Genomic DNA, 22,057 nt, shown 5'->3' on the forward strand with positions numbered 1-22,057 from the left:
TTTCAAACTGAAACTCAAAGGAATTGAGTGACTCCATCTGGCAAAGGGGCCAGGAAATATTTGAAGTAGGATTCTAACATGATTTGTCAAACTCCAAAATCTGTACTTTTATAAGTTTATCCTGCTATTGTCTTCAAGTCATTGCCACAAATTTCATAAACAAATTAGGAAGCAGTTAGGCATGGCTACTTGAAAAATGTGTGCTACAAAATTTCCATACTCCCTCAGACAGGAGCTTCAGGAAATATATGTTTAGGAAGTAATCAGGACCCACAGCCCTTCACAGAATTCAGATCACATGTGCCATTTTAAGTGAACGTGTTTTTTGGTACAAAAGAATATGCATAAATATTTTTTCTCTCTTATCTGAGGAATTATGTTTCCCAGCTTATTGTTCACAATTGTTTGTTTGTAGTATTGTTTGTTTGTTTTTTGGTATTTTTTTGAAATACAATTTTTAAAAAATTTTATATATTCAAAAAGATTCATCCTTTCTATTATGATTTATTTTCCCTATTTTTGCATGGAAAGTCTTTTCCCTCATCAAAATTAGATAATATTCACCAATAGTTGATTCTAAAATTTTCACAAATTACCTATTCTTTCATCCATCTGAAACTTATTTTGATATATGATATGAAATCGGCTTCAAACTATTTTTTTCCCATAAGTAAGTTACTAATTGTGACTATTGAATAAACAAAAGATTTGGGAGGCCATCCTTATTTAAAAAGAAAGAAAAAAACTAAGGTTTTGTATATACCGTTTGTAATCTTTTGGGGGAAATTTATTTTCCATCATACTAGTCAATATGCCGCTTCTTCCATAGCATCAATATTTTACTTACTGTATCTCTGTAATATTTAACCATCTTTCCCCTGACCTAAGCTTCCCTAACACTTTTCACCAGTTTATTTTTCAAATTGTGTTGAATTTTTGATTTTTATTGTTTCCTTTAATCTGGACACAGATAACATGCTTCTAGCATAGCAAGTTGAAGGATGAGTATGAACATGTTAGATGCTTAGTCAACTGAAGGGAAAACGAAATAGAGATGGGCAGGTGCTCTGGTTGTGTGTGAAGCTACAGCCACGTTCCTTGCCTGGAGTTGTCCTGAGCGCCTTGCACTGAGGTCCCCTCTTCTGAACAACCCACTGGCCATTCCCACGGGGATTAACCTTCAGCCTTCTTGCTTCAGAGGTTAGGAAGCCTTGTGGATTGAAATTTGTTGCTTGGAGTGGCTGAGCAATTTTTTTCCCTTTAATTCCACAACTTTTTGTTTCCTGCTAAACAATTAGAGGTAGGAGATTATACTCTGGTCTCTTTGAGGTTACCATTTTGCCAGAGGTTGGTGGGATTGGGTTGAGAGGCTAATTTTAACTGATTTTTCCAGCCCTAGTAATGTGCTTTTATATTGTTTTTCTAGAAGGAGGAAGAGAGACTCAAAGGAGAACATTCTTCTTTTTTTTTTTTTTTCCCAAAATACCGCATATACCTCCACTTCTGGCTGTAGGGAGAGTAGTAAAATTTATGAATCATCATTATTCTGCTCTTTTTTAAGGGGGGCTGTCATTGTGGATTCCTTGCTATTTTTAATTTTTTTCAGTTTGTCCCAGTTTCTTCTATAGTTTTATGTGAAACATAAAAAATAGTAAAAAAAAATACTTTTTACTGTTTATGTTTGTCTAAGGGCCCTTAGCTTGTTTCACTGGTGACTGTACATTCCTGGTTATATTTACTTCATAAATCTTATTTTATTATTTTTGGAGAGGAGATTTTATAAATCCAAACTCTTGTCCTGCATCATAGCAAAGTTCTAATTCATTTGTATTTTTTGCCATCACTAATAAATTTGGCTATCAAGTTTTATTATTTCCATTCTTATGGGGGTTTTTGGGTTTGTTAATTTTCCATCATAGGTTATAATTTATTTACCTTGAGTTATTTAACAACTAACTCATTTAATCTTATAAATAATAACTTTATTTTGGGGGGAAAACACACTTGAACCTAATTTCTCTTTACCAATATCAACCAGAAGGTAATCTTTGTTGACCCCCCTCCCTATTTAAGACAAGGAAATTAGCACATGTTCATTTCCTCCTGTACACCCCAGCCTCTCACTTCTGGGGATACGATCAGGTATTTAGAACCTGCTTGTGATAATTATTTTATATCATGCATCTCTTCTTATGATAATTAGTTTACATTTTGTTTGATAATCACATTTACAATGCTTGTCTTTTCATAACCAGTTTAAATGTCTTTTTGTGCTTTTTCTCTTTTATGTTATTATAGAAACTGCCCACTTTTGAGAGCTTTATTTTGATTCAGTTAACTAAAGAATGTCTTCAATGAGTGCTTTTAGGGAAAACATGTGTGTCTTTATCTTTGAATCATACCCTGTTTGGTAATAGAAATCATGAATAATAACCCATTTCCTTCCAAGTTTGCGATCATATCCCCTTTGTATTTCTGTGTCTAAGGCTGAGGAAGAGAAATCTGAGGGCAACCTCATTTCTTCTTCTTTTCTAATAACAAATTTTATTTTATTTATATTGTTTACTTAACACTTTGGGTTTCATTTTTCATCATTTTAGGGTCAGGTGGCATATATTGGTCTATTTCAATTAATTTTTTCCAGTGTATTCCACTTATACATCCTCCAGATTCAGGTCTTTTACTCAAGGAGCTTATATTATTCTATTTTTGATGATTACTTCTGCTCCGTATTTCTCTTCTTCTGGAACTTCAGTCATCTCTGATTCTATCTACCCTTCTGTACTCTTTGTAACACTTACTTAATACATCTCATTTAAGCCATTCTTACGTGGACGTTCTGCTAGGGCAGCCAGACCTAATGTGAACAGATGAAGTAGATGTACATCGTCATCACCACTTCAGCAATAGAAAGTGTATGACAGGTTAGTATTTCCAGCAGTGGCATTTATCTCTGCGTGCTTGGGGAAGCTGCCTCACTGGGGACAGCTATCAAGAAGCCCCGTTCTGCTCTGCCTGCCTTCACTCCCCACACAATGAATGTGTCTATGTCTGATACCCTTTCTGGTGCCGCTGTCTGAAATATCACTGACAAGCTCTGCCTGATCAAGAAGAAACTTCATTGTCCCCTGGATTTTCTGCCTGATGTATCTCTTTCACAGATTCTCCCAAATGTTTCTGGTCCACGACACAAAAGGAAACCCTTTTGGATCATTCGCTGTCAACCCCAGGTCTTAATCGGCCCAAAGTCTCAGACTCATTTATGCTGCGTTTTGCGTGTTAGGAGGATTTTTACCAGGATTTCTTCCATTTAATTTCTCTTAAACTGCTTTATTCGAAGGAAAAGTTAATATCTTGCTTTAATCTCATCATAACTTTATAAAAAAAACACTTGAGAAATTTTTAGCATGTGGATAGGATCTTGTTTTCGATTTCTCACTAAAGCAGAGTTTTTCCATATATAATAATATATATATGTACGATTTCTTTGGATGTTTCAATCTAGGTTTTGAAGCTGGCATCATTTAGACACTTTGCTCAAATTACTGACTTACTAAAAACTCTTGACCCTTGATAATATGGAGCAATCATTGTTTTTTTAATTAAGAGTATGCCCCAGACAAGAAGTGTTGGTTATAAATAAATGCATGTTTTTAAAAGGTCTGCCTACTGCATCTTTACTTTTAACTTTTGTTACATTTTAAGTTCTATTTTAGGTGCTCTGGTACATGGCTCAGACCCTCCCTCTAGAGTCAAAGACTTTGATGGCTCATTTCTATTACAGGCTGACTACTGACAGCTGTCTCTCCCCAGGCATTGCTCTCCATGGAAGGAAGCTGTACCCTCTCGTCCGGTGTGGTCCATACGCAGTGATTGGCCAGTGTAGGGCCTGGCCCCTTCCCTCCATTTGGGATATTTTTGAAGGGTAGTTATAGATCAAAAGTTAGTCTGATTGAGATGTTGTATAAATGTAAAAAACACACCAGTCTTATGGAATCTAAAAAAACAAATGGTTCTGATGAACCTAGGGGCAGGACAGGAATAAAGACACAGATGGGGAGGGGGACAGGTAAGCTGGGACGAAGTAAGAGAGTAGCATGGACATATATACACTACCAAACGTAAAATAGATAACTAATGGAAAGCAGCCGCATAGCACAGGGAGATCAGCCCGGTGCTTTGTGACCACCGAGAGGGGTGGGATAGGGAGGGTGGGAGGGAGACGCAAGAGGGAGGAGATATGGAGATATACGTATGCATATAGCTGATTCACTTTGTTATACAGCAGAAACTAACACAACACTGTAAAGCAATTATACTCCAATGAAGATGTTTAAAAAAAAAAAACAGTCTTCAAAGACTGAGTGTAAAGTGTCTCATTAATTAAAATTTTTTTAAATTTAATTTTTATTTTATATTGGAGTACAGTGGATTTACAATGTTGCATTAGTTTCAGGTGTCCAGCAAAGTGATTCAGTTATCCATATACATATATCCATTCTTTTTCAGATTCTTTTCCCATATAAATTATTACAGGATATTGAGCAGAGTTCCCTGTGCTGTCCTTGTTGATTATCTATGTTATATATAGTAGTGTATGTACGTTAATCCCAATCTCCTAATTTCTCCCTCCCCCCAATCTTTCCCCTTTAGTAAACATCAGTTTGTTTTCAAAGTCTATAAGTTAAAATTTTTTGACTGCATATTAAAATGATAAATTCTAAACATATTGAGTTCTGTTAAATATATTATTACAATTAATTTCAATCAGTTTTTTATTTCTTTTTTTTTTTAAATGTCTACTAAAATCTTTGAAATCATGCATGTGGCTTCCATCTGTGGCTCACATTTTATTTCCAAAGACAAGGACTATATTAAGGAATTAGCAAAGCAGCTGGTGTGTCCAGGAGAGAATGAGGAAAAGGAAGAAAGTAAGAATTCAGAGCACGGGGCTAATGATGTTCTAGATCAGTATGGCCCTGTAGGCTGTTATAAAGATTCTGTTAGCTCCTACTCTGAAATACAGGATACAAACCACTGCAAAGTTTAGAGCAGAGGACATTTATTCTGACAATATCTAAAGGGTCCCTGTGGTTGCTCTTTTGAGCTGAACAACAATAAAGCAAAGTTAAGAGCAGGAAAGTTATTTCAGAGGGTATTATATTCATCAAGGCAAGAGATAATGGTGACTTAGACCAGGGTAATCCAGAGAATAACTTCCAGAAAGTAGAACAAACAAAGAGTTGAAGCCTGGGATCTTCAATTTGAAAATGTCACTAATTAAAATAAAATGGATATGTGTATTTTACATATGAAAGATATTAAGAGAGTAAATCCTAAGCGTTCTCATCACACACAAACCTTTTTTCTATTTCTTTAATTGTGCGTCTCTATGAGATGACGGATGTTCACCAAACTTACTGTGATCATCATTTCATGATGTATGTAAGTCACGTCATCATGCTGTATGCCGTAAATGTACACAGCGCTGCATGACGATTATATCTCCGGAAAACTGGAAGAAAAAAATAAAAAGGATGTATTAAGAACTTATGGGAGAAATAAAATAGATCGTATACTAAGAATCTGAAATTTGGCTTCTCAACAGAAACTTTGAATGCTAATAGAATATTGAGAACTAGTAGTGTGTATCTCAGGCAAAGAAGTAAAGAGAGCCCAGGGATGATGGTTTTGCACTAGGAGCAGAAAGCATTAGTCCAGACAAGAGAGAAGGATGTGAAACTTTGATGGGGGGAGGTGTCCAAGGTGTGTGTGTTGGGGGACAGGGGATGCAATTAATAGGGTGCTAGGATCTGTGCTTGAATACTGGGAAAAATTAGTGACAGGTGTCCGACAGGTCGTTTGGAACATTAAAAACTGGAATAGGTATGAAGAGATTTAAGCAGAAATAGAATTGTTAAGTGTAGGAAATTAAAAATATTATGTAAGCACTGAATTATATCTATAGCATATGTAAACACTGATAACAGATTAAAGCCCCAAACTGTGATAATATTATATTGATATATGGGAGAAGGGAAAATACGGGTGAGTATGCAACAATGCCAAACTCATCTAGTGTTACAGGAATTTGATAATGTCTAAAACTGATAAATATGTATTAATATCAATTTATACTAAATATAATTATAGTATTATTTACTAATGGATAGATAGACAGACAGATAGACGAAGGTCAACACCAAAAGAAACAGAAAGTATTTGCCTCTCGGGAACAGGATTGGTATGGGGAGATACTGATTTTTCTTATAAGCATTTGGTACGGTTTACTGTTAGCTTTATGTGATGGATTGGATTATTGTCATTTCTTCACTCCTTTATAACAACTACATCCTTTATAAAACTGCAGAGCCTTCAGCTATGAAAGAGGAACTTTCCTCACCCTCTGCTATGGGGCTTGGACGTGTGACCATGTGACTCGCTTTGGCCAATGGAATGGTAGCAAACATGAAACGTACACCAAGGCTTAAAACACATTTTCTTGATTCCACTTGCCCACGTGTGCCTCTGAGATCCGCCAAGAGTGGAATAGGAAGCTATTGGTACAAGGAGAATGAGAAAACCTGTGGGGTCTTCTTGAACCCAGCTGGCAGCACAGAACCAAACCCAGCCGACCCGCTGTGGAGCCACCTCTGAGCAAGGACACAACTGATAGCTGTAAGCCACCCAGAGCTTTGAGGTTGATTGATCAATCAGACATTAACGAATATTCTCCATTTATGGGATGGTGTTAATTTACCACGCGTAAATCAATTTAAAAAAATTCTAAACTGATTAAAGTAATAGTAATAACAGAAAAGAACTCAGTGGGGAAGTGAGGATTCCATGCCATGGCATTTCTCCTCCTCTCGAAACAAGTCGCATTTCTACCTGCCTACGCCACTGACGACAGTACTAAAATCTATTTCGCTCTTTGCAGGAGTAGCACCAGTGACCCAGCATGAGCGATCTGTCGGCCGGTGCCGTCCACAAAGCTGGAATTACACACAATACAGCGTCCTTTGCTTAACTTCGTCATCTTTTTTTTCAGAAAGCTACTCCGTATTTCTGACCCTTCGGCTGTGCTTAACCTTCAGGGCTTCCCCAGTCCTTTCACTTGTGCGCACCTCAGTTTCTCTGTTCCTGAAATATTGTTATCTGCCTTCATGCTGTGTTCCCAGGTTCCACTGCTGAAAGGCAAGTCAGTGCAGTGAGTTTAGAGCAGCATGAGATCACAGAGTTGAAGGGGTCCGGGAAAGATTCATGGGCACAAATCAGAGAGGGATTGAGTGGGTTTTGAAGGGAAGATAAGCTTTGGATGCATAAAGCAGGGGTTTTCTTTCTAGCTTATGGAATAGAAAATCACTTTTAAGACCCCCAAAGGGAAATCAATGGCTTCCGCCCCCATGGAGAAACTTTCCTGTCTTAACAGGAACAACATAAATAACACTTCTATTATAAGAAAGGATCAGACTCTTATTAAGACCCATAAATCAACAGTTATTTTATTTTCACAAAGCGACCTCCAGATGTAATTTTAAAGTGAAAGCGTATTTTAAATGGCCTGTGGTGGATATAATTTATATTTCTGTGTATAAATACGGTACTGAGATATATCCTTACGTTTGAATAATTATTGGGGGGAATACACTATTTTGCTATGGATAAAAAGCCAGATATAATGGATAAAATATGGGGCTTTAAATTGCTATCAATTCATATGAGTATTGTACTAGTGTTGAAAAGCATTAAAGTCAGAGAGAACAGCATCAAATTCTCCCCTCTAGCTCGTATAACTTGTATAATCATGTTTTGTTTGTTTATTTGTTTACCACTATAAGCTTTGTGTCATCACAGGTGCCTAGCATATAGCTTGAGTTCAATATTTGATTGTTTAAAAAAAATGAGTTAGTGGGTACTCCTGAGATAAGATGCCTGAAGTCTGGAGGGGGAATTGAGTTCCCCAAACTCAGACGATTTGTGGCACACTCAGGGCTAGAAACTAGCCTGCCTTCTCCCAGTTGTATGTTCTTTTCATCAGACTCAGCCATCAATATTAGTTTGTATTTTTGGTGTCAAGTAGTTGAAACCAAATTCAAATTACTAAAGCAAAGATGGGAATTAAATCAATGGACACAGGGATATTATTTCTCAGGGCACTTAAACCCTGGGAAAGGTAAAGCGTGTCTCAGGAACATCTGAGATCAGGGTTTATGTTTTTCCAGACCTCTTTTTCTTCCTTAGTTGCCTACTTTTCTCCTTGTGACAGCTTCATCCTTTCACTTCACTGCAGATTACCTTGCTCCTTATAGGGGAAAATGATCACTTATAATAGGGGAAAACGATCACTTATAATACCTCATCTGATGGTACCTGTGATAGTGAATTTTATGTGTCAACCTGCCTGGGCTATGAGATGCTCAGATTTTTTTTTTTTTTTTTAACTCAACTGAAGCCTTCAGGTGGCTTTGTTTTTTATTTTTTTCAGATTTTCTATCTTTCTTGAGGTATAATTTACAATGTTGTGTTAGTTTCAAGTTCAGATATTTGTTTAAACAGCTTTTCTGAGTGTGTCTATGAGGATGTTTCTGGATGAGACTGACATTTGAATCGATAGATTGAATAAAGTAGATGGCCCTCCCCAACGTGGATGGACCTCATCCAAGCCTTCGAAGGCCTGAATAGAACAAAAAAGGCTGAGCAAAGGAGAATTCACTCTCTCTGCTCACTCTTTGGGCTTGTCCATCTGTCAGCTCCTGTCTTTGGACTCAAGTTCAGACTGGAACTTTACCATCAGCTCCCCTAGGTCTTCATCTTGCTGATTGAAGATGTTAGGACTTCTCAGCCTCCATAACCATTTGAGTCAACTCCTTCTAATAATTCTCTATCTATCTGTTTTATCCATCTATCTATCTGTCTATCTATCTATCTATCCTAATGGTGTTGTTTCTCTGAAGAATCAAGACCAATACAATATCTTATCCTTTTGGAACTTTCCTCATCTGGAAGAAAACTGATGATTTTCGTTTCTACTGACAAAGAAAATATCATTGGCGAGGCTTGGGGGAAGGGGGGAAGGGGGGTTGTCCGACCGGGAACCGTCAGCTGCTGCTGAAAGGCAGGACCATATTTACTCATGTGGCGCTGCCAGTGATAATTATGAGGGGAGAGGAAGCGTCAGTTTCTAGAAAAGGGGACTGGAAGACTCATTTCTACAAATGTTACTATAGTATAACGTTACGTTTTGATTTTCCATATTTTTTGGTGTGTGTGAGTGTTCGTACCCTCCAAGAGTTAATGCCATCTGTGGAATACTCTGAGGAAAGATAGAATCATTTCTGGTTAAATTTTACTCAAGATTTTAATAGACTTCTTTTACAAAATAAAAATACCCATCCACTTAAAAGTAACGTATTTATTAACTATAACAACAAATCTTCAATTAAATTATGCAAAAATAGCTGTAGGACCAACTTGATATTGAACTAGATGGTTTGGCAGGTGTTTTTCTTCTTGTATATTTCATATTCTTCCTCATCATTAACCTTGAAATTTCCAATTATAAGGAAAGGTTTTCACTTTAAAAATTCTCAAAAATCCACTTCAAAATGATTAAATTGTGGCCTTTACATATTCAAATAACTCAAGAACCATACTGGAATACCTTCTCAGCCTCAACATCATTCCAGAAAGTTCCCAGAATGACCACGTCTTATAAAATGAAAATACCACACCTCTTCAGGGAAGGAAAAGCAGAAAAATTGTTAAGCCAGCTATTTGACATAATTAAAAAAAGAGACAAAAACTATTTGCTTAAAAGACCATATTTGTTATCTGTTCATGTTCACGTGGCCTAGAAGAATCTAAGGGCCAACGTTAAGCCTATTTTCGAAAGACAAAAATCACAGGCCTCTTTCAACACAAATGGATACAGGATAAAGTACCTGCCTTAAAATTGTGGATTCAAATACTTAATTACCAGCCTAATTCCCATAGACTAAAATAACGGCAGTACGGCCTCTGCACAGTCACTACTGCAAGATTTAGAACGTATTTTACTTTACAAATACTGTAGGGGGTTGTAAAACAGCGTCCATGTAAGTCAGTTTCTTTAGAAAGAAAGACTACATTTAATCCAGGCACTTTTAAGCCTTGGAATGCAAAGTGTTAGGGAAAAGTACATCCATTTATACCTATACGTACACATATTCCAGCAGGAAATATGCAGTGTGTCCAGAGTCAATCCCAGCAAATAAAGTTTATATTGATGTTCTGCCAGTCTGATCTTGTGTGGCAAAGTCAATTGAGGGGGAAAGCCGAGTCTCCAAGGCTCATTAGTTTCCAGAAAATTCCCCATTCTCTCTTTCTCTGAGCCTTCTTTAAGGAGTAAATCTCTCAGAGATCCAGCCAAAAATTAGGACATTAAGTGTATTCTGTTTATCAGATGTGGGGTAAAATTCCAGGACTAGTCCTTTAGGCCTGTTTGTAATTGACGTGATGGAGAGAAAGTCCTTTAATCTAAGTGTAACAGGCGCCCCTCCCATTGTGTATGCGTTTGGTTGGAGCACAGGTGTCTCTGATAATTGAATTGAGCCTTAAATAAATTTCCAGACCCCAACTTTCATGGGGGTGAATTTAGGGTCCCTGCGTGTGAGTTTCAGGATGGGGAGTAAGAAGGTTTAGGAAACTGGCCCCAGTTGAAACTCAAAACCATAAAACTCTGTTGAATTAGAATCTCCCCAAACTAAGGCCCAATTTCAGAAGAAGACAAATTGAATTTGTAGTTTAACGTATTCAGAAAAAATATACAGACGTAGGTGGCTTCAGTGGTAAATTGGACAGAACATTTAAGAGAGAAGTGATACAAATTGTACACAATCTTTCCAAAAAAATAGAAGACGAGAGAGCATTAATCAATACATTTTATGAAACCAGCATGACTCTACTACTCAAACGAATAAAAGGCATTAAAAGAAAAGAAAATTACAGGTCAATATCTGATATGGACTGAATTGTGTCTTCTCTAAATTTATACTGAAGCAGTAACCTCCAGTAGGATGGTATTTGGAGATGACACATTTGAGAGGTAATTAATTCAGGGTCACTAGATTATGGGAGGGGGTTGTCCAAAAGGATTGATGTCCTTATAAAAGACGGAGAGTTGCCACAGTTCTCTCTTTCTTAACATGTGCACAAAATAAGTGGTATTGTTTTCAGCCCCTAATATTTGGAGTTATTTGCGACTCAAAAATAGACAGCTGGAATAAGGAATAACATGGTGTAATGCTTCAAATGCAGGGGGCTTCCAAGTAGGAGGCAATACTTAACCCCCAACTCTGTGTCTGACACCACCCCCTTCCTAACGATGTGGCCATCAGACGTCCCAAAGCTACACCAGGGTGTCCCAAAGCCACACCAGGGTATCCCAAAGATTTCATTTTTGTATAGAGCCATTCTCCTCTTGTACCTGTAAAAGGCAATTGTTACGGAGTGTTCGTACCCCCACTAGCTCTAATGCCACCACGATATTACATCAGTATTATAAGAATGATCTTCCCTGGATCATTTTCATTGTCTTCTGAAATAACTTAAGAAGATCTTTTTACATCATTCTACATACGTCAAATTCTTAAGCCTCATAAGTGACTGTCAGCTGAGCTCAGAGGCCAGGTACGTGGCTTAGAGTACATAGGATCCAAGTTATGGTCATGCCCAACCGAGTTACTCAGTAGGCTTGATGACGGCTCCAAATTCTATTTTTTTTAATTTATTTATTTAATGAATTTATTTTTGGCTGTGTTGGGTCTTCGTTGCTGTGCATGGGCTTTCTCTTGTTGCAGCGAGCGGGCTTCTCATTACAGTGGCTTCTCTTGTTGCAGGGCACGGGCTCTAGGCACGTGGGCTTCAGTAGTTATGGAACGTAGGCTCAGTAGTTGTGGCGCACAGGCTTAGTCTTCTGCAGCGTGTAGGATCTTCCCGGACCAGGGATTGAACCCGTGTCCCCTGCATTCGCAGGTGGATTCTTAACCACTGGGCCACCAGGCAAGTCCCTCCAAATTCTTTTTTGTGTGTCCATAGGACACCCAAACATGCTTGCCAATGGAATTCCTAGAAAATCCTTGAATTTCCCAGAGTCAGTATGCAAATTTAACTCAATAACTGTATTAACTAGGCCATATGGATTTGCACAGAGAAAAATTGTCCATAGCTAAATATTTTACCCCAAAGCCCTGGTCCGCCATCTCACAAATATGTAAACAGGTATAAGAAGAAACATGAGAAAGTGTGAAATGTGAAGTGAATGAAAGTCTATCTTTTTCCAAAACCCAAAGGAAAGTTACTTTGTTATTTACTTACTCCTAATTCCTTTTTTCACCAAAATGTATTTGAAACTGCTAATGGTGAGCATTAAGGTAGTGAAAGCCATCTCTTATCATGATTGTTTTGGGGGCTGTAATAAATCAAGTATGTTCATAATAAGTGTGTTTTTAGTTTACCCCAGAATAACAGCCATCAGACTGGTGATATTTAATTCATTAAAAGGAAGAATGTCGAGAACGAATAACATCAACAAATATGTAACTAGAAAATACATATGGGAACGGAGGTGGAGACAAGTAGATATAAGATAACCAGGCACTTTAAAAATATACAAGCCTCTGGGGCAGCATTTGTACTATTTTCCCTTTCTTTGTTGTTTCAAAAATTAAAAAAAAAATACTTTCCCTTTCATATATGCATACTTATGGCTTCAAGCAGGCTGAAAAATCTTCACTGACCTCTCACTTATGCCGTATCAACATTTATAGGGATGTGGGTAGCTCTTACCTAAGACATGTCAAACTGAGGTTGTGTCCATATGACAAAAATGAAGTGAATCTTCACAGAAGAGCTTAAAATACTCATTGGCAAATATTCTTAAAGCTTCAACAAAGCATCTTCAGGTGTAAATTAATTTTTACTAGGATGGACGCTTCTAGACACTTAAAATGATTGTATTCGTTATTCCATATTCCTGGCATCTTAACAAAAATGGTGCACGTGGAGTGGGGAAGAGTGATATTTAAGCTTTGGTTTGTCTTTTAAGTATTGAGGACATAGTCTACTAACTGAATTATTGTAGCTGTACTTTCCTTTATAACCAACTTGACACCTCCAGGAAGAATTAGTGAACCTGAAGACAGGTAAACAGAAATTAAAGAAACAGAAATGAAAAGTGAAAAAGATGTGGGAAAACTACAAATCATTCAAGAGCTGTAGGTCAATCCTGAATGGCCTAACATAGGTGTAATTAAGGATCCAGAAGAGAGAGAAGAGGGAAGAATTTGAAGAGCTAACATCCAAGAATTATCCAAAAATAATGAACGAAAGGACAGGATGATCAAACTAGATAAAAAAAGTAAGACCTAACTATATATTGTCCATGAAAAATCCACCACAAGAATAAAACAGACTGACTAAAGTAAAAGGAATCATACCAGAGTCAAAACAAAGTTGGAATGACTATTCATATCAGATAGACATTGTAAGAGGAACATTGCCAGAAATCATGAAGGACATTACAAAGTGGTCAAGGGTTTGATTCACCAAGGACATAATTTAAATGTATATATACATCAAAATAGGGCTTCAAAATGCATGAAGTAAAAACTGATAGAACAGAAGACAGAGGCAGATCTCCAATTACAGTTGGAGACTTTAGCACTCCTCTCTCAGAATTTCATAGTAAATTAATCAGATAACCTAAAAGGACCTAGAAGACCTGAACGGCATTATCATCCAACTTGACCTTAATTGGCATCTAGAGACCATTCCACCTGATACACAGAACGCACATTTAAATGCACAAGGATAATTCACCATGATGGGTTATACTTTTTGCCATTAAACAAACTTGATTTAAAAGTGATACACACTGCTGTATATAAAATAGATAACCCACAAGGACCTACTGCATAGCACAGGGAACTCTACTCAATATTCTGTCATAACCTATGTGGGAAAAGAGTCTGAAAAAGAATGGATATATGTATATGGATAACTGAATCACTTTGCTGGACACCTGAAACTAACACAACACTGTAAATCAACTATAACCCAATATAAGATAAACATTTTTTAAAAAGTGGTGAAATCATACAAATCATGTTTTCTCTCCCCACACCATCAACCTAAAAATCAATAACAGAAAGACATCTGGGAAATCCCAAATTTGGGGAGTTAAATAATACACCTAAAGAACTGATGGGTCAAAGGAAAATCAAAAGGCCAATGAATTTTTAATTGAATGAAAATGAACATATGGCGTTTGTGGGACGCAGCAGAAACAGGGCTGAATCTGCTCTGTGGTTCACAGGCTGAGCCTTAGCTCCACTGCACTGCGTGACTTTCCCTTTCTGCCCTTTGATTTCTCTGCCACCACGTCGGAGGCCCGTGGGCAACTGCTCAGAAATTCTTACAAGGAGAGAACTTGGAGGTGCAAGGAAGCTGAGACCCCATAGGGAAACTCATGAGTGTTGGAGGCCACAAATATCAGATTCCAACCCCCAGGAAATAATAGCAAAGCCAGTTCTACACATTTCTTCAGAGGGTACCCAAGCAGGATTGATAACGCAGTTGCCCTGGAAACCACAAGATCGATAACATGCTTTAGAAATAGTAAGTCAGACAGAGTTAAGACAAATATATGATATCGCTTATATGTGGAATCTAAAAATAAAATAAAATACAAATGAACTTCTTTACAAAACAGAAACAAACTAACAGACTTAGAGAACGAACTTACGGCAACCGGGTGGAAGGGTGGGGGGGAAGGGATAGTTAGGGAGTCTGGGATTGACATGTACACACTGCTGTATTTAAAATAAAATGCCTTTCCATGAAAAAAAAAAAGCACTACATTTGAGGAGAGATGAGAACAAAACAATAAATTGGTTTTGTCTTGCAAAAAAAAGAAATAATATGTCCCCTCCTTTTCTCTAACTCCCTTGTTTCCACTCCCACTGATTGGGAGCCATTCCCAAAATAAACCTACAGGCAAGCCATCTCCTCAGGCTGTGTTCTTTGGAAGAACTCAGGATAAGCAAAGATTATAAACGTTTTCCTTTTGACAATCCTTTCATATATTGTTGTTCTTTGCCATTACAGATAATATCATGGTGGACATCATTATACAATTTTGCTACACATGCATGTATATGGATGTATTACTGGAACTAGTACGTTAGGGCGCTCACATTTAAAATTTTGATAAATAATGCCAATGTTCCTTTTAACAGTTGTAACTACTTATATTCTCACCAAAGTTCCAGAGGTCGCTTGCTGTTTATTGTAAATGATCTTTCTTTCCAATACCCGTGTAGATTCCCGGGTAGCAAAGAACAAGTTCACTATGTCATAATCCCAGTATTAGCATGGTATCCATTGAAAATATGTTCATATATTCCTGGCTGTGCAGAAATAAATACTGTTTCTGCAAAGCGAACAGGAAGGATACAAGGTCCAAACATTCTAACCTTTTAGAATTCCATCAAAACAGAGCAACCTAGTTAGTGAATGTGCACAGTTCAGGTAATTGGCCAAAACATCTACAGACTTTTTTAGTTTCCAATATTCATGTAATTGAAACGCTCGTTCAACAATTATGAATATGGCAAGTAATACAGAAAACAAGAAAATTGTTTTGGAATTCTGTACTTTCTTAGGAGGTAGTCTCATTGTTCATCATCCGAATTTTTTTAAAGAATTTATTTATATGGGAACATAGTAATACACTGGTAGTATTTTCACAATATACTTGATGGGTGGGTAATTCTGTAAGAAAAATAAAGGCCATAAACATTGAAATTTATGAAGGCTCAATTACTCCAAACTTTTCTATTGCAGAAAAGTAGTTAAAATCTTAGTTGCTGACTTTCCCCCAGGATAAAATTTTTACTGGAAAGGCGGTTGGACTATGGAAACATTTCGCAGCTGCAGGTATAATACTGTGTCTGTTGTCAGACTCACAATTTCATTGGTTTATTTCTGGAGGATTATTTAGATGGCTGTGGTCTTATATCCAGGCCCCAATGAAAGAAAAAAAAAAAAGAAAGAAACAGGAGCCTATGAGGTGTGCCTTCTTACTGCAGAATAGTGATTTGTTATGCATTTGTCTGAGTTAAATATAGTAGTCAGTCATCTTGCACAGGCCTATGTTATATTCTGCTCATGAAAAAAAGAAACATTTGTTTGGATAGTTGAAGTAGTCTCGATAAAAATCAAAGCTCCCTTCTCCATGCCTGCATTTATTTAAGGTAGATTTGCAGTGGTTATGATATAAATTTCACCAATTAATCAATAAGAATTGAAATTTGTTTGACTCATTAAGGCCATCATCATTTACCCAGATTTGTTATTATTTTAACAGTGGTGGTTTTGCATGTGACATTGCTACTGGGGTAGCAATTATTTGGAAGGGGAAGGAGGCTGCCTGTTCACTCCCCTGGGTTATTAATCAATTGGTGGGCTGAGGGCAAAAATTAATTAGGGATTACAAAAACCCTCCTTCATGATATTAAATGGCTCATTGAAAACAAATAACCTTACCTGCATTAACTCTGTGAGTTCACAGACTCACAGAAATGGCATTGAATTCATTACAAGTGATTTTCAGTTCCCAAACTGAGACCAATATAATGTTCAAAGGCAGTCTACATCTCAAAGGAAGCCCAGGACTTCAACTTATGTTGCCATTTCTACTTGTTCCAGACATTTGCTAGATCCCAAGGTCTACTTTGATTTGATTGAAAAGCAATGTGTTTTCAGCCATTTGCAACTGCAGTATGTAAGATTAAAGTTAAGAGAATCGAGTCTGTTTTTTTTGGTTTTTTGAGCAGAGAAAGGTTTATTACAGGGCCAAGCAAGGAGAACAGGTGGCCCATGCTCAAAACCCCTGAACTTTCCGAGAATTGGATCTCAACCTATGTTGACTGTTGCAAAATATTTGGTAATTTAAATCTTTGGTAGCAGCTTCCAGGAGGCTTGTTTGAGTTCTGTAACAAGAATTCAGTGTAAGGTTAATGTTTTATTCCTGCATGTGTGTATTTACTATTTGTTTCAAGAGAAAGATAAAGTATGTCATGGACTGATTTGTCCTAATTCTTCTTAGATATTGTAACCTTTGATTGTCTCACAAATTAAAAACAGCACAGAAGGAATTTATGTCTAACTCCATATCTGTACTATTAATTAGAAAAATGATCACTTTCCCTTGTGCATATTTGTGGAAAATTCAATAAAGCTTTCAGTCAGCCACCCCACTTTGTTTTTTTAGAAATAAATGGTTACACATTCTGTTGATTATTAAAAAGGAACTTATAAAATAGACTATCTTCATTATAGAAAATGCAAAATAATGAAGTAAACTTAAATCATTTATGACTCTATCATCATTCAAAGACCACTGCTGTATACAAGGCTGTGTATACACACACACACACACACACACACACACACACACACACACACAAATTTATCTTTTGCAAACTTTCATGTTGATCTAAAAATTGATTTCACATTATATTAAAAAGAGATTGGCTTGTTTCTCTTATATCATGAGTATGTCATCATCATTCAAATAGTTCAAAAAATGATTTAATCATTAACTAATTTCAAAATCCTCCTTTCTATACACTTCTCTCTTTTACTTTCCTGAAGCCAAATAAGCATCTAAGATGATAGATTTTGGCGTTACTCAGACATGGGCCAACATTCATTAACTCTATGACCATCTTCAAGTTCTAAATTTGTTACGTCTTCTAGCCTCAGTTTTACATTTGTAGAATGGGGATCTCTCCTTCCTAAAAATGCTGTGAGGAATACTGGTAACAGTGTACATAAGCATTTAACACTGTATCTGGAATACAGAATAACATTCAGTTAGCTGTTATTTTTATCCTGTAATTTTCGACAGATGGCATCCAAATGATTTCTAAGGTTTCAGCATTCAATGATCATAAGCTTCAAGGTCAGAAAAAATATTTTTTTCCTCCTTACAGGTATGTAGATCTGCAGGGGAGTAGCCACAGCTCATGACTGGGCTACACTGATGAACATTAACTTTACTTTTCATGCCTTTGCAAACTCTCCCTGTAGATATTTTCCTTTAACAAAAGTTTCATTTGTCTTCAGTCCGGCCCATGCTTTTGCTGGTAATTCCTGGAGTTGTCCACCTTTCCCAATCTGATTACATTCACCACTGAGAGCTGTCTCTACTCATAGCAAAGTACGGTAGTCCCTCTCCATAGAGATGAAATGACATGCCATACATTTTTAAAACGTTTTATTTTATATTGGAGTATAGTTAATTTACAATGTTGTGTTCATTTCAGGTGTACAGCAAAGTGATTCAGTTATACATACACATATATCTATTCTTTTTCTGATTCTTTTTCCATATAGGCTATTACAGAGTATTGAGTAGAGTTCCCTGTGCTATACAGTAGGTCCTTGTTGATAATCTATTTTGTATATAGTAGTGCGTATATGTAATCCCAACCTCCTAATTTATCCCTCCCAACCTTTCCCCTTTGGTAACCTTAAATTTGTTTTCTAAGTCATGCCATGCATTTTAAATGAAGGCTGTTTAAAGACCTAGAACCTAAATACACTTACTTACCATCTCTTTAGAGTATAGATGCTCTATTCTATAACTAATGCCGTTGACTATGAGATTTCTATCTCCAAAGAAGTGACAGAAAAAATTCTTATAAAGCTAATGGGGTGGCCCCATTGTCTTTCTATTATCACCTGTGTTTGATTTTAAGGCATTGATGTCACCAATAGGGAGGTAAGGATTTTGAAAATATTCAGCCATTCTTTCTTTGTTCTAGCTATTTTACTTCCTGGAAATAATCATGAATATGCACAGGTAGACATTTACCTGCTAGAATGTTCAACGTAACATTTTTTATGTAATTAAAAGATTCAAACAACCTACATCTCCAATAATAGTGGATAAATTATGTAATAATTTATCATTTTGTGGAATTTAGTAAATGAATAATACTATCAGAAAAGATTTTACAAGAAAGTCATGACAAGAGTTGCAAAACACGATGTGCGTTAAAGTCCAATTTTGTGAAAACAAAAAATAGTATGCATGTAAATATCCAAGACCATCATTCTTTTTTAATTTGCATTTTTAATATTAATGTTAATGCTTAATCGCAGTGCATAACTTTTATAATAGGTAAATACATGAGTGTTATTTTATTCAATTCACAAAGTTTTGTAAATTCAAGTTAATATCACCAAATAAGCTTGGTTTTCTTCACTAGCACGCTGCCTGGACCTTGTCATTGTCAAGGGTAATATTTATACAACCCTTGAGATCTGTCTCTCCATCTTTTGCAAATGTGACAGGAATCGGAGGCGTTCAATATTCTTTTGCTATGTGGATAAACAACAATCTAATTCAGCATTGAGAACGTTCCTCCTTTGTATGATGAGCAGAATAATGGCTCCCCCAAAATGCTTACGTCCTAAAATTCCCAGAACCTGTGAATATGTTACTTACATGGCAAAAGGGACTTTGCACATATGATGAAGTTAAAGGCGTTGAGATGGGAGGATTATTCTGGATTACATGGGTGGGCACAGTGTAACCACTGTGGTCCTCACAAGTTAAGAGGGAGGCAGGTGAGTCAAAGTAAAAGGAGATGGGGTGATGGAAACAGAGGTCAGATTGACTGAAGGAGGCCATGAACCCTGGACTGTAGGCAGCGTCTAGAAGCTTAGAGAATGCAAGGAAATGGATTCTCTCCCGGAGCCTCCAGAAGGAAAGCAGCCTTACCAACTCCCTGAATTTAGAACTTCTGACCTCCAGGACTGTAAGAGAATACATCCGTGTGGTTCTGATACACTAGGTTTATGACGCTATTTAGAGCAGCAATAAAAAACCTCATACACTTCGGAGGGCAGAAGTTGCTTCTGAATTCCTTGGCAATTCCAGCATAGAACCAAGTCAGACATTCCGAAAGACCTGTCTGATTTCTGTCTCTCAACTCTCCAAGGATGGCTTCAGCTATTTCCCAAAATGTAAGTATTCACCATCTCAGTCATTTAAAAAAAGAATAAAGGTCAAGTATCAGACGTCTAACAAAGAAGCCATGAATACCTCCATTTGCAAACCAGAGCAAGAGAGCCTCTGGACTCCCAGAAGGACTGTGAACAAGAAAGTCCCTGCGGCAGCACCCCTTTCAGCCAGGGTCTCCCTGAGTCTTAGTCAGCTGTGTGGTAGCAGTTTAAAACACCTACCGTAAGAGCAGGTGAAGATGTGGCTGTAAGCTGCGCATGACAGCTCCCATACTCTACGAGGAGAGCAGAGCCGCTCACGTGCACCTGCGACACCCTTGGTGATGTTTGCTTTGTGCGTTGCTGTGCTGGAACCTGGCACAGTTTCTAAATGTGCCACAATATGCCCAACGATACCTCTTGTTTTTCTCTCTAATAACATAGTTCTATCACCAAACGAATACATAGTCAACGAAGAAATCTTGGGAAAAAAACTGAAAACCACGTGGCAAAAAGAAATAGCCTATAATACTGCTAAAATTCTCTATTCTTTCTGTCTCCTCTTTTCTTTCTTCTTCTATTTACGCACATGCTTACATAAAACAAAAACAATAAAATAAAATAAAATTGTTACCTCTGCTATGGTGCCACACTGTGTTACCCACTATTCTGAGTTCTATGGTTATCATTTCGTCACTAAGTCGTATCTGCTGGGTCTCTGACTTGGATCAGAATCACCAGAAAACCTTGTTAAAATACACATTACTGGGCCCTTAAACCTAAAGTTTCTGATTCTGTAGGTCTGGAGAAGGACCCCTAGAATTTGCATACTAACAAATTCCCAAGTGAGGTGGATATCGTTGATCTAGAGACCAGACTTCGAAAATCACGACTTTCTATAGAAGAATATTAGCTGACACTGGAAAATATTTTATAATTATGTTCTCTCTTGCAAGTCCAATTATCATGTATTTATTTATTTACTTTAACGTTATGTCTTCTCAGTACATTTGAAGGATTATAGGATTATACACAGTGTTTAGTGGGTATGGAAGAATGACTCTTGTTCAGAAAATTTAAGAACAAACCATTTTTGCCTCAACTATATGGATATTTCCGGTATTTGTGACATATAAATAATTGAGATAATTTGGGTCAAAGTCCCAACGAACTTTGCCTGTATAAACTGAAATCCTATATATGATGGTAATTGTTTTTCCAAAAATCCTTTTAAATAAAATTTTCTAATTACATATGTTTCCCAGGTAGTTCTTCAAACAGTTCTTTTTTCTTTTTAATTGAACTTTTTTTTTTTTTTTTTTTTTAAATGGCGTAACTGAAAGGGCTGGCTGGCAGCCTTGGAATGTAGGAAATCCAAGCTCTGCTGGTTACACAATCCAAATGTAAACAGGCTTTCTTGTCATTTGCTGGCATAGTGTTTGGGACACCGAGTTATTTCACTTTATTGAAATTTTTCTCATGAAAAATGCATGGAACGGCCTTTACTTCTGCCAGACCCTGATGTACTTACCTCACTGGGGGCAGTGAAGATTTGTGCGTAAACATACGGAGAGCCCTCGTGTGGCCCGAGTCAACAGAGACTAAGAATTATCCTGACTGCCTATGGGGAAAAAGTGTAACACAGATGAACCTGGGACTTGCATCCACTTTCATCCTCAACTCTTTCCAAAACATTCCTTCTCCCTGTGCTCTTCCCAGTGTGACAAGGAACTCTCTTGTTGGTTGAAACCTGGACAGGAGAAATGGAGCTTTTTATGGTCCTGGATAGAGTGACCTATTCCACAAACCCAAAATTTAGAGCAAGGTATCCATAAACTAATCTATGAGTTGTGAATTTACCAATAGGATACATCTTAGAACATCATTAATATTAAATCAAGTTTGGTTAGCTACTTAAAAATAATCACCTTTACTGAATACAATAATTATTTAAAACTAAATCGAGAGCCATAGCATAGAGAATACTGTGATGGCAGCGGTT

At 37.1% G+C, this 22,057-nt stretch overlaps 1 protein-coding gene across 3 annotated transcripts in view; it reads right to left on the reverse strand.

The window, feature by feature from the left end:
- Positions 1-22,057, reverse strand: part of KCNJ2 (potassium inwardly rectifying channel subfamily J member 2) — a 544,067-nt gene that overhangs the window by 20,298 nt on the left and 501,712 nt on the right. Inside the window, exon 5 of one of the 3 annotated variants that reach the window (XM_060133886.1) lies at positions 5,422-5,515. The exons of the other annotated variants lie outside the window; for them this stretch is intronic. The gene's annotated coding sequence lies outside the window, so the exon portion shown is untranslated. The remainder of the gene's footprint in view (positions 1-5,421; positions 5,516-22,057) is intronic. 3 annotated transcript variants of the gene reach the window in all.

This window comes from Lagenorhynchus albirostris, chromosome 20 (genome assembly GCF_949774975.1).
Source record: "Lagenorhynchus albirostris chromosome 20, mLagAlb1.1, whole genome shotgun sequence".
NCBI classification, from domain to species: domain Eukaryota; kingdom Metazoa; phylum Chordata; class Mammalia; order Artiodactyla; family Delphinidae; genus Lagenorhynchus; species Lagenorhynchus albirostris.